Genomic DNA, 17,591 nt, shown 5'->3' on the forward strand with positions numbered 1-17,591 from the left:
GGAGAGCCTAAAATTTATTCATTATTATTATTATTAAATTGTTATTATCTATTTATTATATTTATTTTTACTTGTCCACCAATCCTTTTATACTCAAGCAAGGCTAAGGTAAAGTTGCATTGTATCTCTAGCCTTGATTATCTCCATTTTAAATTACCACCGTTGTTTATGAAAGTAGTTACTCATAGTTCATTAATCAAAATTAAACACCATGTCTAAATTTGATTAAAGTAGGTCATTTTAACCTAAGCACCATGCTTAATTTAGAATGCCTATGGATGTACCACTAGTGAATATATCCAAACTAGAGCATATACAACATAAACAAAGTAAGCATGAATTTGTATAAGCAAATTAATTCTTATGGGGACAAATATGAGTAAGGGAATTCGTGAACATTTTATTTACCTTTGCATACCTGAGTGTTTTTACCAGCAGTGGATGTTGATGGAAGCCTTGAGCCTGCTGCAGCGGTTGCATGATCATGTATTGGTCAACTCAGGCAAACACCAAGGCTAGGCCATACACACAAATAGTATTTATGGACCATGGGCCTTGGTGATAGCAAAAGGTTTAGAAGAGGAGAACTCATCTTGTGGCTCCTTCTCTCTATTTTCTCTTTTTTTCTATACATATCCCCCTTTTTTCTTCTTTTTCTTTTCTCTCTTTTTTCATCTTTTTCACAATAAATATTTTTTTGGCAAGGTAGAGCTAACATCATCATCTCTTTTTTTGAAGTAGGATGGTCTTTGGTGTGTATGGAACTTTGGACTCTCACCATCCTCCCCCATACTTGGACTTTTGTGTAAAAGTCAAGTGTGCAAAGTCAGGGCCTCCTTTTTGAGCGTGTTCCATCACCGAAGATCATCAAGGTATGATGCAACTCTCATGTTTTTAGGCATCGTATGTCCCTTGTTCCTCTTAGTCTTAACCTGAAATAGTTAGCGATAAGAATACTCGAGGGTGCATATTAACTTGATAGACATTCGGAAGGTAGCCTCAGAGGTGTGTGGAGTAACCAAAGGAAGGGGACGCGAGGCTAAAGATACTTGGTGGTGGAACGAGGAAGTCCAAAGGGCTATTAAGGAGAAGAAAGAATGCTATAGACGCTTGTACCATGACAGGAGTGTGGACAACATAGAGAAGTATAAGGTGGCAAAGAAGACTGCAAAGCGAGCTGTAAGTGTGGCAAAGGGTAGAGCGTACGAGGATCTTTACCAACATTTGAGTATGAAGGAAGGAGAGAAGGACATTTATAGGATGGCTAGGGTTCGTGAGAGAAAGACACGGGACTTCAACCAAGTTAAGTGCATTAAGGATGAAAGGGAGCATCTCTTGGTAAAGGAGGATGAGATCCGACATCGATGGCAAGAGTATTTTGACAAATTGTTCAATGGTGAGAGTATGGACACAACCTTTCAGTTAGATGACTCTTTTGATGACACCAATAGGCGCTTTGTGCGGAGAATCCAAGAATCTGAGGTTAGAGAGGCGTTGAAAAGGATGAAAGGAGGTAAGGCGATGGGACCGGATGGTATCCCAATCGAGGTGTGGAGATGCCTCGGGGACATAGCTGTAGTATGGTTAACCAAGCTGTTCAACCATATTTTTCGATCGAACAAGATGCCTGATGAGTGGAGGAGAAGTATATTGGTACCGATCTACAAGAATAAAGGGAATATTCAAAGTTGTACAAATTATCGAGGAATTAAGTTGATGAGCCATACTATGAAGCTATGGGAGAGAGTTATCGAGTATCACTTGAGAGCAATAACGCGGGTCTCTATGAACCAATTTGGTTTCATGCCCAGAAGGTCAACCATGGAAGCCATTTTCTTAATAAGACAAGTTATGGAGCGGTATAGGGAGAAGAAGAAGGACCTACACATGGTTTTTATTGACTTGGAGAAGGCTTATGATAAAATACCAAGGAATGTTATGTGGTGGGCTTTGGACAAACATAAAGTCCCAATGAAGTACGTTGGGCTCATTAAGGACATGTACAACAATGTTGTGACTAGAGTTTGAACAAGTGATGGAGACACGGATGACTTTCCGATTAGGATAGGACTACATCAAGGGTCAGCTTTGAGCCCTTATTTGTTTGCTTTAGTGATGGATGAGGTCACAAGGGACATACAAGGGGACATCCCTTGGTGTATGCTTTTCACGGACGATGTAGTGCTAGTTGATGAAAGCCGGACAGGAGTGAATTAGAAACTGGAGTTATGGCGGGAGACTTTGGAGTCCAAAGGTTTTAGACTTAGTAGAACTAAAACTGAGTATATGAGATGTGACTTTGGCACTACTACTCGGGAGGAGGAAGATGTTAGTTTGGAAGGTCAAGTAGTGTCTAGGAAGGATACCTTTCGATATTTAGGATCAATGCTACAGAGGGACAGGGATATTGATGAAGATGTTAGCCATAGAATCAAAGTAGGGTGGATGAAGTGGTGGCAAGCGTCTAGTGTCCTATGTGACAAAAGGGTACCACAGAAGCTAAAAGGTAAGTTTTATAGGACGGCGATTAAACCTGCTATGTTGTATGGTGCAGAATGTTGGCCTACGAAAAGACGACATATTCAACAGCTAAGTGTCGTGGAAATGCATATGTTGCGTTGGATTTGCGGTCATACAAGAAGGGATCGAGTTTGGAACGATGATATACATGAGAGATTAGGGGTAGCGCCAATTGAAGAAAAGCTTGTTCAACACCGGTTGAGATGGTTTGGACATGTGCAACGGAGACCTCTAGATGCACTGGTGCATAGTGGAATCCTAAGTTAGGATAGTAACGTGAAGAGAGGCAGAGGAAGACCGAAGTTGACTTGGGTAGAGGCAATAAAAGGAGACTTGAAAGGATGGAATATACCCAAAGACTTAGCCTTAGATAGGAGTGCTTGGAAGATAGCTATTCACGTGCCTGAACCTTGATTGCTTCTGTTGGGTTTCAACTCTAGCCTACCCCAACTTGTTTGGGACTTAAAGGCTTTGTTGTTGTTGCATGTTCTTGCTTTTATTTACAAGAAAGTCTTATATATATATATATATATATATGATAATTCGGGGTATCTGCTGGCAGTGCTTTGTTTATGGTCACAAGCTCAACCGTGGGAACTTCATCTTGCAGCTAACAATCGTGATTTAGTTCCCAACTTCACCACCAAGCATTTAGCATTGTCATCCAAGCTGCATGGTTAGTACCATATTGTATCCATGAGATTTGCAATATTTGTGATAAACATATGCATCCACAACCATTCTTCTAAAAAGTTTAGATACGAGGATCAACAGATGGTTGTGGTCCTCATAGAAGCATGTGGCACTAAGCGTGATCAACTCTAGAGACTCCCTGTGGTAGAACCTCCTAAATTATAGGGCCCACATGCACCTATCACTGTCCAATGATCTCTGACAACTATGCATATGTTCCCGGTAACTTAAGAAGACTGTCGGGTGTCCTCGGAGAACCCTGAATCATCCATGATTTCCGAGCAGGATCCCATTATAGAGTCATTGCAGTATTACAACATTTATTCAAATGTCTACATCAGAGTAAAATAGCGGAAGTCTTATAATAACTTAGTTTACAAACCAGTTGTTTCAAACCTTACAAACTAAGTTCGATAATTATTACAAACCATAGTAGTGGAGTGGCATTAGTAACATAATACAAACACACAATATAAGTATCCTGCCCAAAGACCACACATTTACTTATCATCATCGATCTGAACAATAGTCATGCAGCACGGTCCAAAGCAGACCTGCTCATGAGGCTCACCTGCAACAAGGTTCAACGAACACTGAGTACAAAAGTACTCAACAAGACTTAACCAAACTAAAAACTGATAAGACACAGGAATGCAGGTTCAGGGGTTCAAGGTATGGCTTTAGCAATAAACAAAGTTCTTTTGCATAAAAGCTCTCTAACAAGATTCTTTTATTCAACATTTAAATTTGTCTCAAAATCATATATGAATCTGCCATGATCCGTATTGAGATCATGAACTTCATATCAAACCCTTTCTCAAAACTTCCTCAAGTTTCAGTTATTAACTATGATGATGAACAGTGAGTTGAGTCTCCATAACCGAGGAGCAATGATGATTCAAACCGATTAAAACCTAGCTGGGGATTCCCAACCACATGACATATGCAGGTCCCTAACCTACATATACCAACCTACCCTCAAATCCTCTAAAACAAGAATGGGTCTATGCCACCCGAGAATACATTACTCCACCAATCCAGCCCATGGCCACGTGGGTACATGCTACTCTCACCATCTCTCCACTCCCAGTGCGCGAGTAGCCATTCTCGTAATAGAATAGCCAAGTTAAGGCTTACCGGAGTATGTGATCAGTACTACAAAGTCTCACCTTATGCAATTCAACAATGGACGTGTCTTAATCGACATAGGCGGAAAGAACCTGCTGACAAGACCTTCATGTCTTGTGGCTCCCATACACCGAGTTCGCCCGATTTAGATTTATTACTCCACATGCTCATATCTCATGATCACACAAGTAACCAGTCGTATCTAAAAAACCATTTATATCTCATAGGTGACCGGTGATCACCCGACTTTTATCGTTCTAAGCATGGCTAAGCATGAAAGAAGCATACTCGGATTGAAATGGTTAACAAGGTTGGTATTGAAAAACAAGGTTGGTAATGCACCAATTAGGTTTTCACTCAACTCCTAATCACTTAATGCAGTACTGAAAATGGTCAAGCAATAAGGCGACGGTGCGAACAACGTCGGCGATGGTGCTCCGGTGGCTACGGTGGACAAAATGGTCAAGCAACAAGGCACAAAGCATCACGGCAACATGGAGAAGATGGAGCAACACTTCACAAGGGCAGAGGCTAACCGTAGAGCTCCGACCATGGTGAAGCGGGATCACCGGTGACGTTGCCGGCCGCGAGGAAGAAAAGCAACGAGCGACGCTTCCTGGCAAAGTCAAGCTACAAGGGCAGTTTAGCTAGGTTTGCAACTAATAGACGGAGCTATGACAGGCTTTGCCGAGGCTAGCATGCGCTATGGCGATGGTGTGAGCTCGCTAGAGCAGCACGGTGGTGACGGGAAAAGCAGATGAGAAGAAAAGAGAAGAACGGCGATGGCACAAGCTTTAAAGAGCAGCTAGGAAGCAAGAGGAAGCCACGCTGCGGCCTTCTCCACGCCAGTGCGAAGCCAAACATGGCCACGAGCATGCCTGGAAGCTAGAGGAAGGTCGCCGGCGGTGACAGCTGCCCGCTGGTACTGTTCCAACTAATTACCGAATTGCCACTCATCTAATTTCTCAAATTACTCCCAAATTTATATAGTAACTAAAAAATCTCCAAAACTAAAAGGTGTTCCAAATTCAAAGTTCTACAACTTTGCTTTAATAACCATACTCTAATTCGGTCTACATTTTGAAATGCAAGTTTGAAATCAAAAGGGGACACTTAAAGTACATTTCGCCTTTTCAAATTACTTCAAATTTTATATAACAACTTTGAAAACTCCAAAAACCAACTTTGTACACCTTGACAAGCTCTACACTTTTGCTTTTAGGTTCAACCCCAAAATGTGCTTAGATTTTGAATTAGGTTTTCAGGGTAGAATTTAAATACTGGAAATTAGGGTTTTCGGAAATTCAATTCAATACAAAGATTTGGAACTCAATTCAAACCATACAAGTCAACACATATAACATAAAGGCAAACTTGTTTTAGTGTATGCATATCAAAATTTTCACTAACCCAAAATGATGTGCAATGCATATGATGACATGGCATGTTTTAGTATTTAAACACCCGAGGTGTTACAATCCTTCCCCCTAAAAGAAATCTCATCCCGAGATTTAAAGTCCGAGGGTAAGTAATGGCAAAGGAAATGTGTCAATCCAAAAACATTCCAAACTTAACCATAAAACAGCTCAGGTCCTTTTACAAAACATGGTTCGTAACAACAGAGCATTACTAACATTTTCCTATATTGACGCAAGAAACTCTAGAAATTGTTCTAGCAAGTAATCTTTGGATTCCCATGTAGCTTCTTCTTTGGAATGTTGATTCCATTGTATCTTGTAGAATTTGATTGTCCTCCTTCAAGTGACACGGTCTTTCTAATCCAGAACTCAGATAGGATATTCAGAATAGGTCAAATCAGGTTCAAGTTCCACTTCTTGAACCTCAACATTCTGCTTAGGCACTCGAAGACACTTCTTTAATTGAGAAACATGGAACACATCATGTACAGCTGAGAGATGTTCTGGTAACTTCAAGCGATATGCCACCTTTCCATACCTCTCCAAAATTTGAAATGGTCCAATATAACAAGGTGCCAACTTGCCTTTAACACCAAAATGAGTAACTCCCTTCATTGGTGATACCTTTAGATATACAAAATCTCTCTTGTTAAACACCAATGGTCTACGTCGTTTATCTGCATACCTCTTTTGTCAGGACTAAGCTATCTTCAAATTACTTTGTATCGGTGAAATCAACATACGTAACTTCTTGTCTATGATGATTGCGACCACGGTTCCCTTGCATCATATTCTGATTACTTTGAGCTAACTCCTGAAGCAATCGAGCATTATCGACGGTCACATTGACTAGCGCTGCAATAGCATCAGCCAAATTTGGTGGAACTAGTGGTGGATCAGGAATACCATCCTCATCTTGTGAAGTACTAGGAATAGTTGAACCCCGAGTACGATGCATCTGTTCATGATAAACCAAACTTTATTCACAAGCCTTTATTGAACTATAAACATAGCTGACTACAAACACATTACACTGGTTTCACTTATTTAAATGCAAGTTCGAACTTAAGCTAGACTACCCAACTAAACTAGAACTCACTATTTTACAACTCTACTCTTCTCCTCGATCACCTTAGACCTCATGATCGGTATCCATTCCGGAAACATCTCCGCCTTCATTATCACTTTCATCGACCATCACTAATTCTTCTAGATCTTCTTCTTCTTCCTCCTCAAGTTCATCATCACCTGGGTCCATTGCATCTGCTTGAGGTTCATGGTTTGGATCCAAAAGATTGTTCAGCCTATGGACTTCTTCATACAGATTGGTAGAATATTCTTCTAAGTCTTCTACATAGAACTCTAACTCATGAGCTCGGGCTCTCTATGCCAAGCTTCATTTCTTCCTTCCACCATACGAACTAACATATGCTCACAATTCTTATGAGTGGTGGTGAGACACCTTAATTGATCCTGTAATTTGCCCACCTGGATGACATCCAAGGCCCTATCTCTAGTAGCCTATGCTAATTTTGCTGAAAGCCTCTGTATCTCTGCCTAGGGATTAGGCCTAAAGCTGCTACTACTAGCACCATCACTCCTAGGGGCAAGCTAGTGATGAGGAACTCCTTTGGGTCCAACGGACTTATGGGGTGTTACCTTGGTATGAGCCATACTGTAGGAAGCAAGATTTCAAAATAGTAAGACAATCTGATCACAGTCTCAAGAGCAGCAAGGATGGATTACACAACTCAACCCCGACGCACTACTAAACCCAGACTCAGAGGTAAAGGAAGTAACAAGTGGATTAATCATGATGCATGAATCGTTCTTACGAACAAAAACATCAAAGCTCATAAACAATAGTTGTTATTATATAGGGCATAATAAAATTACTACTCCACCACACAAAGCCTTTTTAACCAAATAAGGAATGGCGAGAATGAAATAAGATAAGTCAGAAGCAATTTGGACTAAATTAATAGGTTAAATGTATTTGTCCCAAATTATTTTGAAGTTTTTGTAAAACAATACAACAAAGACTTTGTAACGATCGCTCTGATACCATTCTGTGGTAGAACCTCCTAAATTATAGGGTCCACATGCACCTGTCACTGTCCAATGACCTCTGACAACTATGCATATGTTCCCGGTAACTTAAGAAGACTGTCGGGTGTCCTCGGAGAACCCCGAATCATCCACGATTTCTGAGCAGGATCCCATTACAGAGTCATTGAAGTATTACAACATTTATAAAAATATCTACATCAGAGTAAAATGGCGGAAGTCTTACAATAACTTAATTTACAAACCAGTTGTTTCAAACCTTACAAACTAAGTTCGATAATTATTACAAACCATAGTAGTGGAGTGGCATTAGTAACATAATACAAACACACAATATAAGTATCCTGCCCAAGGACCACACATTTACTTATCATCATCGATCTAAACAACAGTCATGCAACATGGTCCAAAGCAGACCTGCTCATGAGGCTCACCTGCAACAAGGTTCAACGAACCCTGAGTACAAAAGTACTCAACAAGACTTAAATGAACTAAAAACTAATAAGACACAAGAATGCAGGTTCAGGGGTTCAAGGTATGACTTTAGCAATAAACAAAGTTCTTTTGTGTAAAAGCTCTCTAACAAGATTCTTTTATTCAACATTTAAATCTATCTCAAAATCATATATGAATCTGCCATGATCCGTATTGAGATCATGAACTTCATATCAAACCCTTTCTCAAAACTTCCTCAAGTTTCAGTTATTAACTATGATGATGAACAGTGAGTTGAGTCTCCATAACCGAGGAGCAACGACGATTCAAACCGATTAAAACCTAGCTGGGGATTCCCAACCACACAACATATGCAGGTCCCTGACCTACATATACCAACCTACCCTTAGATCCTCTAAAATAAGAATGGGTCCGCGCCACCCGAGAATACAGTACTCCACCAATCCAGCCCTGGCCACGTGGGTACATGCTACTCTCGCCATCTCTCCACTCCCAGTGCGCGAGTAGTTATTCTCGTAATAGAATAGCCAAGTTAAGGCTTACCAGAGTATGTGATCAGTACTACAAAGTCTCACCTCATGTAATTCAACAATGGTCGTGTCTTAATCGACACAGGTGGAAAGAACCCGCTCATAAGACCTCCATGTCTTGTGATTCCCATACACCAAGTCCGCCCGGTTTAGATTTATTACTCCACATGCTCATATCTCATGATCACATAAGTAACCAGTCATATCCAAGAAACCATTTATATCTCATAGGTGACCGGTGATCACCCAACTTTTATCGTTCTAAGCATGGCTAAGCATGAAAGAAGCATACTCGGATTGAAACGGTTAACAAGGTTGGTATTGAAAAACAAGGTTGGTAATGCACCAATTAGGTTTTCACTCAACTCCTAATCACTTAATGCAGTATTGAAAAGTAAAAGCGATATAATTTGTAAAACACAAGGTAGGTTTAAATGCATCCGAGGCTTGCCTTGGTTAACGGAAAAGTCCGATTCCGGAGACGTTCCACAATTATCAAACCCGACCTCAACAGACGGATTAACCTCCTCCTCAACTTGATTGACTACCACGTGCTCACTTTCATTCACTACACATAGTAACAATGCCATGTTTAATATGATGCAAGATATAAAACATGATGCTTGATGATGGATACAAAAATTAATAACTCGAATACAACTTTCCTTCGCGGTACAGTTGCAAACCAACAACTAACTAAACCTTTTTCATAAACCCAAACACTTACTTTAAGTACCAAGAATTATTTTATACTAATGACCCAAGATCATCACTCAATCAAAAATTCAAACAAAACCTAAGTCATTGAGGTTTACTATTTGCTTTTATGAATTAATTATTTAATTAAAAGATATGAAATAAATCAACTTTCTCCAAATGAGCTCACAATTTTTATGAAGGCTTATCACATGATAACTAAGTGGCAAAACAATTTTCATAATTTTTGGATAAATAATAAAGCCTAGAAAAATCATGGAAGCTCATTTATTAATTAATTAGAGCAATTTTTATCACATTCAAAATGTACTAAAAATCAACATTTAATATTTTGATTAAATAGTTTACATCTCAGAGAGGTCACACAAAAATTTTCATAATTTTTGGAGCTCTAATTAATTCTATACAAAAATAACAAATCACAGCACTATTCATTCAATTCTGCAAAATAGAAAAATCCATTTTCAAATAATGGCCACTGAAAACGGGGTCCCACATGTCAACGTCGTCCTCCCGTGCTCAACAGCGACGACCGCGCTTTGACCGGTGATTTCTCGCTGCCGGTGAGATCAACGACGACGTTGAGGGTACCCACACATTCCACACATCACAACGCATCGATTGACTGTACTAGCTAGACTAATTACAGCGGGGTACGAGCTTGACGCCGGCCATGGCGGCCACGACGGCGTGACTGCGCTACGCCAACAAAGGGAGACCAGTAGCGGTTAAAAAAAAGGTCCAGGAAGCACCAGGAGCTCACCCCAAACACTCACGAGCAGAAAGATGGACTGGAGGAGCAACAGAGAAGCTCGTCGTCGGTCACAACAATCACGGCGGCGGGAACAACATCGGCGACGGTGCTCCAGTGGCTGCGGTGGACAAAATGGTCAAGCAACAAGGCACAAAGCATCATGGCAACATGGAGAAGATGGAGCAACACTTCACAAGGGCATAGGCTAACCGTAGAGCTCTGGCCACGGTGAAGCGGGATCACTGGTGACGCTGTCGGCCGCGAGGAAGAAAAGCAATGAGCGACGCTTCCCAGTGAAGTCAAGCTATAAGGGTGGTTCAGCTGGGTTCACAAGTAATAGATAGAGCTATGACATGCTTTGCCAAGGTTGGCATGCGCTATGGCGACGGTGCGAGCTCGCCGGAGCAGCACGGTGGTGACGGGAAAAGCAGAGGAGGAGAAAAGAGAAGAACAGCGATGGCACAAGCTTTAAAGAGCGGCCAAGAAGCAATAGGAAGCCACGCCGCGGCCTTCTCTACGCTAGCACGAAGCCGAACGTGGCCACGAGCGCGCCTAGAAGCCAGAGGAAGGTCGTCGGCGGTGATAGCTGCCCGCTGGTACTATTCCAACTAATTACCAAATTGCCACTCATCTAATTTCTCAAATTACTCCCAAATTTATAGAGTAACTCAAAAATCTCCAAAACTAAAAGTTGTTCCAAATTCAGAGTTCTACAACTTTTCTTTAATAACCATACTCTAATTCGGTCTACATTTTGAAATGCAAGTTTGAAATCAAAAGGGGACAATGAAAGTACATTTCGCCTTTTCAAATTACTTCAAATTTTATATAACAACTTTGAAAACTCCAAAAACCAACTTTGTACACCTTGACAAGCTCTACACTTTTGCTTTTAGGTTCAACCCCAAAATGTGCTTAGATTTTGAATTAGGTTTTTAGGGTAGAATTTAAATACTGGAAATTAGGGTTTTCGGAAATTCAATTCAATACAAAGATTTGGAACTCAATTCAAACCATACAAGTCAACACATATAACATAAAGGTAAACTTGTTTTAGTGTATGCATATCAAAATTTTCACTAACCCAAAATGATATGCAATGCATATGATGATATGGCATGTTTTAGTATTTAAACACCTGAGGTGTTACACTCCCAAAGTGAGCATGAAACGCGAGGGGTCTCAAAATAGAAACCTTCATGCTTGTTACTAGAATCATTCTTTTTGAGCTCTAGAGTTGGTGCTCTAAGATTGTCCATGACACAATAGTTTTCATTCTCATGAAATATATCGTGAAAGGGCAATGTTGAATCTCGAGCATTATCGAGATCAATGTTTTGATGGCCAGAGGGACAAGGTTTTGGTTCGAGCAAGGGTGCTGGTGGATATTTTGTTTCATTAGAAAACCTAGGTAAAATGAATGGGGAAATGAACTTCACCTCCTTGGATGAGTTATGATTGGGATAATGCTTTGTCATGGGGTTTTCTAGGTAAGTGGTGGAAGCAGTTTTCCCAAATTCTTCACTAAGGCTCCCACGGGTAGGTTTTTTTTGAAAAAAGCTTTTTTGGAAGGACAACCTATAAGAAGATCAAAATTGAGGATGGCATAGATGTGGAAGTCTAGGTGAACCTTAGTTTCATTAATTTTAATTGGCACGCTCCTAGCAATCCCATAGCATTTGAAGATGAGTCCTAATGGACTTCTAAAGGTTTCGTTTGTCGGGACTAGTGGCATGTCACCCAAGAGGTTTTTTGCTAGGACTTCTGACATGATACTAGTACCCGACTGTGGAAGCTAAAAGAATCTGAATTACTTCAGAAGAACATTTCACTTCCATTAACCGTTCCTTCGATGGTTCTTTCTTAGGGGAAACTTCCTTTAGTGCTTTTTGTGCCACAAATATTTTGAGGTATCGCCATAATCGTCGAATTCGATAGAGAACTCTAAAGGATGAATTAATCTTTCCTTCAATGTTTGTGGTTTGAATGAGGGTTCATGAGTCGAATCTAAGGATGCTACATGTTTGGATTCGACTAATGAGGACTCCTCAACACTTGACATAACTTTTGCCTAGAGGGGTTTGGTTCTTATGATAGAAGAAGAGTTCTTGCCTATGAAATGCTCTAGGAATTCTACTTGCTTTGTCATAGTCTTGTGTGTAAAATGACCTCCAGCAGTCATGTCTAGGCATAGGTCAGCATGTGTGTTGATACCCAAGCGAAAGAGTCACAATAATATGCTATTGGGTAAAGACAAGACTGGGCCGATGTGTAATAACACTAAAAACCTTGACCAGGCTGCACCTATAGACTCCTTCTCATGCATCTCAATGTCAAAGATTGCCTTTGGTAGAGAGGTGATACGGGACATGGGAAAAAATGCAAGACAAAACTTATCTTTAAGTCCATCCCAGTCCCCATTCATACTTTCTTTGGCAAGTGTGTACCATTGCTTCACCTTCTCTATGAGAAAAAGGGAAACAATCTCCACTTTAGAGTTTCTTGTGTCAAGCCTAAGATGCTTAGGCATGAACACATTTCCTCGAACTCTAGCAGGTGATTGCAAGGGTTTTCATTTTCACGCCCTAAGAAGGGTTGTGCCTGAACCATGGCTATAAAACTAGGGTGGAGTCCACTACCAAATGAACGGTTTGGTTTTGTTGGTGGCTCAGCGAACTCGCACCATGAAGCGGAAGGGTACGGAGTTGAAGTTGGCTTCATGGTGAAAATATATTTTTTGTGCTTTTTTATTAAAAGAAAAGATACAAATATGAGGATGAATTAGGTTTGAAGAAAATAGCAACCGTTCTCGGCAATGGTACTAGAAATGCTTGTTGGTATTTCTTAATGCATACAGAAATAATACGCAAGTGCACGGAATTACCGTTGTTGCATTTCACCCAGAACTATTCAGGGTATCATATTTTCCACTAGGAATGGAGGTATTCCTCTAGCTAGTTCATCCAAGGACAACACAAGGGTAGTGTTGGTAAAGGTTGAGATGGATTCCTATGGTTATAGGGTCTATGAATAGATAAACTCTACTCTTACTCACTTACTTTGGGCACTAGAGAACACCTGGTCTGCCAAGCATTGCCAACCTATAGCTCTACATCATACTTGGATGTGGGGGAGTACGAGGGATGGATACGGCTATCACCACCTACCGCCTACCCCTCAACCATGGAATACGAGGCAAACAAAGGTAGCCTCTAGCCTAGACACAATGTCTAAGCTATCGACTACTACTCTAGTGTGTATACAAGGGTTATCCATCTCTATTAGGGCCTTTCTACTAGAGCATTCACTGCAAGGGCGAATGATGATCCTGCAAACAAGTATGAGTAAAGATTAACGAATCAAAAGGCTTGTAGCCAAAAGAATCATGAACACTCACTTAGCGGGAGAAACCGTTGAAGTAAAGATGCTCATCGAGGTACAAGTTGGGGACACCCCAACAAGTCTGGCACTTCCCTGAGCTCTCCCTCACATCTCTCCCTTACTACTCTACTAGCTATCTAGGGCCTGAGCCCCTGGAGTGAAGCTAAGAGGTGGAGTGCTCCTTTTCCTTGTGCGTTGTATCTTGTAGAGGGGGGTACCCCTCTATTTATACAGGGCTCATGGTGGTGCTTGGAGCTATTTTTGGCATGAAGCATGAGCTGGACCACCTCTGCATGGAAGCATGCCACTGCTAGAGCAAGGGGTGGCTAAGGAGCCCCTAGGATTGGCCTCCCCTTGACTGTTCTGCCTTACCACCACCTTCGGGTGGCAGGCTGTGGGCTAGACCTAGATTAGCCCCCGATGGTGCTTTGCCTGGTTTGAGTTGAGTTGATCGGCGTCTCCCTTGTTTCTTTATGCAAATCAGCATTGGAAAGTGCCTTTTAGTGAAATCTTCCATGTATTTGTGTTTGTGACCTCAAAATAATGTTCTCCAAATACACACAGAACTTGGTTAATAGCAAATGCATATGTGTTTAAGTTTGCCAATTTCTCCTCTTTTTATGTCTTAATTGGCAGTCGGATTTGGTCATTAAGGACCGCCAACACCCACCCACAGGCCGGCCAGCCTATGGCCCCCCTGTTAGTCTCCGTCTTGCTAAGTTGGTTCTGCACCACCTTAGGGTTTGCATCTACGCCGTTCTTTCAAGTTGGTTTGATCCGAGGGCTCAGGATTGATGCTCTCCCCTATATATACCAACCCTTGCCACCCCCTAGATATCAAGAGAAACCCTGATCATTCAACAAGTCAGAAACCCTAATCGTCCTCAAAGCTCCACCATATTCTTGGGCATAGCTAGCAAGGCTAGATCTAGAGGGAGGCATGCTTCGCTTGGATTCCTGATCTTGTCAAGAGCGTGGCTTGGTATAGCCCCTTGTATCCTCTTTTGTATCTTTCATTATTCATATGTTTGCTTCAATTGATTCAACATTGTTCTTAATATTATTCATGTTCCTAGTTATCATGTTGATCATCTACTTTGATTATATGCTTAGTATTGCTAGATTATTTTTATGTTCAAGCATAAGTTCATATAGCGCTCTCTCCAAAGTACATGGGGTAGAGGGCAGATGGCTGCCAGGTGGGGCCGACCAGCCCCACTATTGGTATTTCTTAACGCATATAGAAATAATCCGCAAGCGCATGAAATTACCGTTGTAGCACTTCACCCAGAAGTATTCAGGGTATTGTATTTTCCACATAGAATGAAGGTATTCTTCTAGCTAGTTCATCCAAGGACAACAAAAGGGTAGAGTTAGTAAAGGTTGAGATGGATTCCTATGGTTATAGGGTCTATGAATAGATAAACTCTACTCTTACTCGCTTACTTCGGGCATTGGAGAACACCTGGTCTGCCAAGCGTTGCCAACCTATAGCTCTACATCATACTTGGATGTGGGGGAGTACGAGGGATGGATACGGCTATCACCACCTACCGCCTACCCCTCAACCATGGAATACGAGGCAAACAAAGGTAGCCTCTAGCCTAGACACAATGTCTAAGCTATCGACTACTACTCTAGTGTGTATACAAGGGTTATCCATCTCTATTAGGGCCTTTCTACTAGAGCATTCACCGCAAGGGCGAATGATGATCCTGCAAACAAGTATGAGTAAAGATTAACGAATCAAAAGGCTTGTAGCCAAAAGAATCACGAACACTCACTTAGCGGGAGAAACCGTTGAAGTAAAGATGCTCATCGAGGTACAAGTTGGGGACACCCCGACAAGTCTGGCACTTCCCTGAGCTCTCCCTCACATCTCTCCCTTACTACTCTACTAGCTATCTAGGGCCTGAGCCCCTAGAGTGAAGCTAAGAGGTGGAGTGCTCCTTTTCCTTGTGCGTTGTATCTTGTAGAGGGGGGTACCCCTCTATTTATACAGGGCTCATGGTGGTGCTTGGAGCTATTTTTGGCATGAAGCATGAGCTAGACCACCTCTGCATGGAAGCATGCCACTGCTAGAGCAAGGGGTGGCTAAGGAGCCCCTGGGATTGGCCTCCCCTTGACCGTTCTACCTTACCACCACCTTCGGGTGGCAGGCTGTGGGCTAGACCTGGATTAGCCCCCGATGGTGCTTTGCCTGGTTTGAGTTGAGTTGATCGGCGTCTCCCTTGTTTCTTTATGCAAATCAGCATCGGAAAGTGCCTTTTAGTGAAATCTTCCATGTATTTGTGTTTGTGACCTCAAAATAATGTTCTCCAAATACACACAGAACTTGGTTAATAGCAAATGCATATGTGTTTAAGTTTGCCAATTTCTCCTCCTTTTATGTCTTAATTGGCAGTCGGATTTGGTCATTAAGGACCACCAACACCCACCCACAGGCCGGCCAGCCTATGGCCCCCCCTGTTAGTCTCTGTCTTGCTAAGTTGGTTCTGCACCACCTTAGGGTTTGCATCTACGCCGTTCTTTCAAGTTGGTTTGATCCGAGGGCTCAGGATTGATGCTCTCCCCTATATATACCAACCCTTGCCACCCCCTAGATATCAAGAGAAACCCTGATCATTCAACAAGTCAGAAACCCTAATCGTCCTCAAAGCTCCACCATATTCTTGGGCATAGCTAGCAAGGCTAGATCTAGAGGGAGGCATGCTTCGCTTGGATTCCTGATCTTGTCAAGAGCGTGGCTTGGTATAGCCCCTTGTATCCTCTTTTGTATCTTTCATTATTCATATGTTTGCTTCAATTGATTCGACATTGTTCTTAATATTATTCATGTTCCTAGTTATCATGTTGATCATCTACTTTGATTATATGCTTAGTATTGCTAGATTATCTTTATGTTCAAGCATAAGTTCATATAGCGCTCTCTCCAAAGTACATGGGGTGGGTGGTCAACATTGTGTAAGCATGGTGCTTATACGTTGTTTACCTATGGATACACCCTATATTCTGGGCCATGTTGTAGATCGTGGATGTGACACCCTTGTTGAGTCATTTGTAGTCCACTCCCTGAATATAGGTTAAGTAGGATTTAGTTACGAAGGAAGTCATGCTTTGTTCTTGATCTTCCTTAGTAATATCCTTTATGTGTAGATGTGAAGTTGATCTTAGCCATGACTACTAAGTGTAATTGCACTAATCATAGTATGCTTTGACTTGTAATTAAGAATGACTTAGGAATTATTTCTCTAATTTCTACTTAGCCATGCTAATGCCATAGAAAGGAGTACTCTAAGTAATCAATATCTTTTATCATTTACCATTCATATATATTTATCTCTTGACTTAGCCCTGTTGTGAGTAGAGTAATGGTTGTGGTTCATTTCTCCATCAAAAGTATAAGTAATCAATATATTCCATATGTCCGTCCTTTCCTGTGGTAAAAATATAAATAACGATACCTGGAATACTCCTGGGTGAAATACTACAATGGTAAATCAGATCCCTTCATATACATATTTATATTCTTTCTAGTCACAATAAATACTCAAGTACTTCTTAGTGTTGCTAAGGAATGTCAACAAGCATTTCTGGCATCATAGCTAGGGATGACAACATAGAAAAAGTGATATTAAGAAATGTCAATAACATTAGTTAGCTACTTAAACAAGTGACATGTTAATAAATACCAACACTCTGGAAACTCAAAGCACCTTAGAATCCATGACTACTTTTTCCAGGGTGGGAAATCCATGGGGATATCATTTGAATAACCCATTTAGTTTTTTTGGAGGGTTTTCCATCTCTGGGCGTGCCTTCCCCTTGCTTCCTAATTATAGGCCTTAGTTCAAACAGCCGCAGATGTAGTCACACACAAAAAAAAATCGCTAGTTGCAGCGCAATAAGCCGCAGCGAGCAGGTTTA

The sequence above is a fragment of the Miscanthus floridulus genome, chromosome 14 (assembly GCF_019320115.1).
Source record: "Miscanthus floridulus cultivar M001 chromosome 14, ASM1932011v1, whole genome shotgun sequence".
Taxonomy (NCBI): Eukaryota; Viridiplantae; Streptophyta; class Magnoliopsida; order Poales; family Poaceae; genus Miscanthus; species Miscanthus floridulus.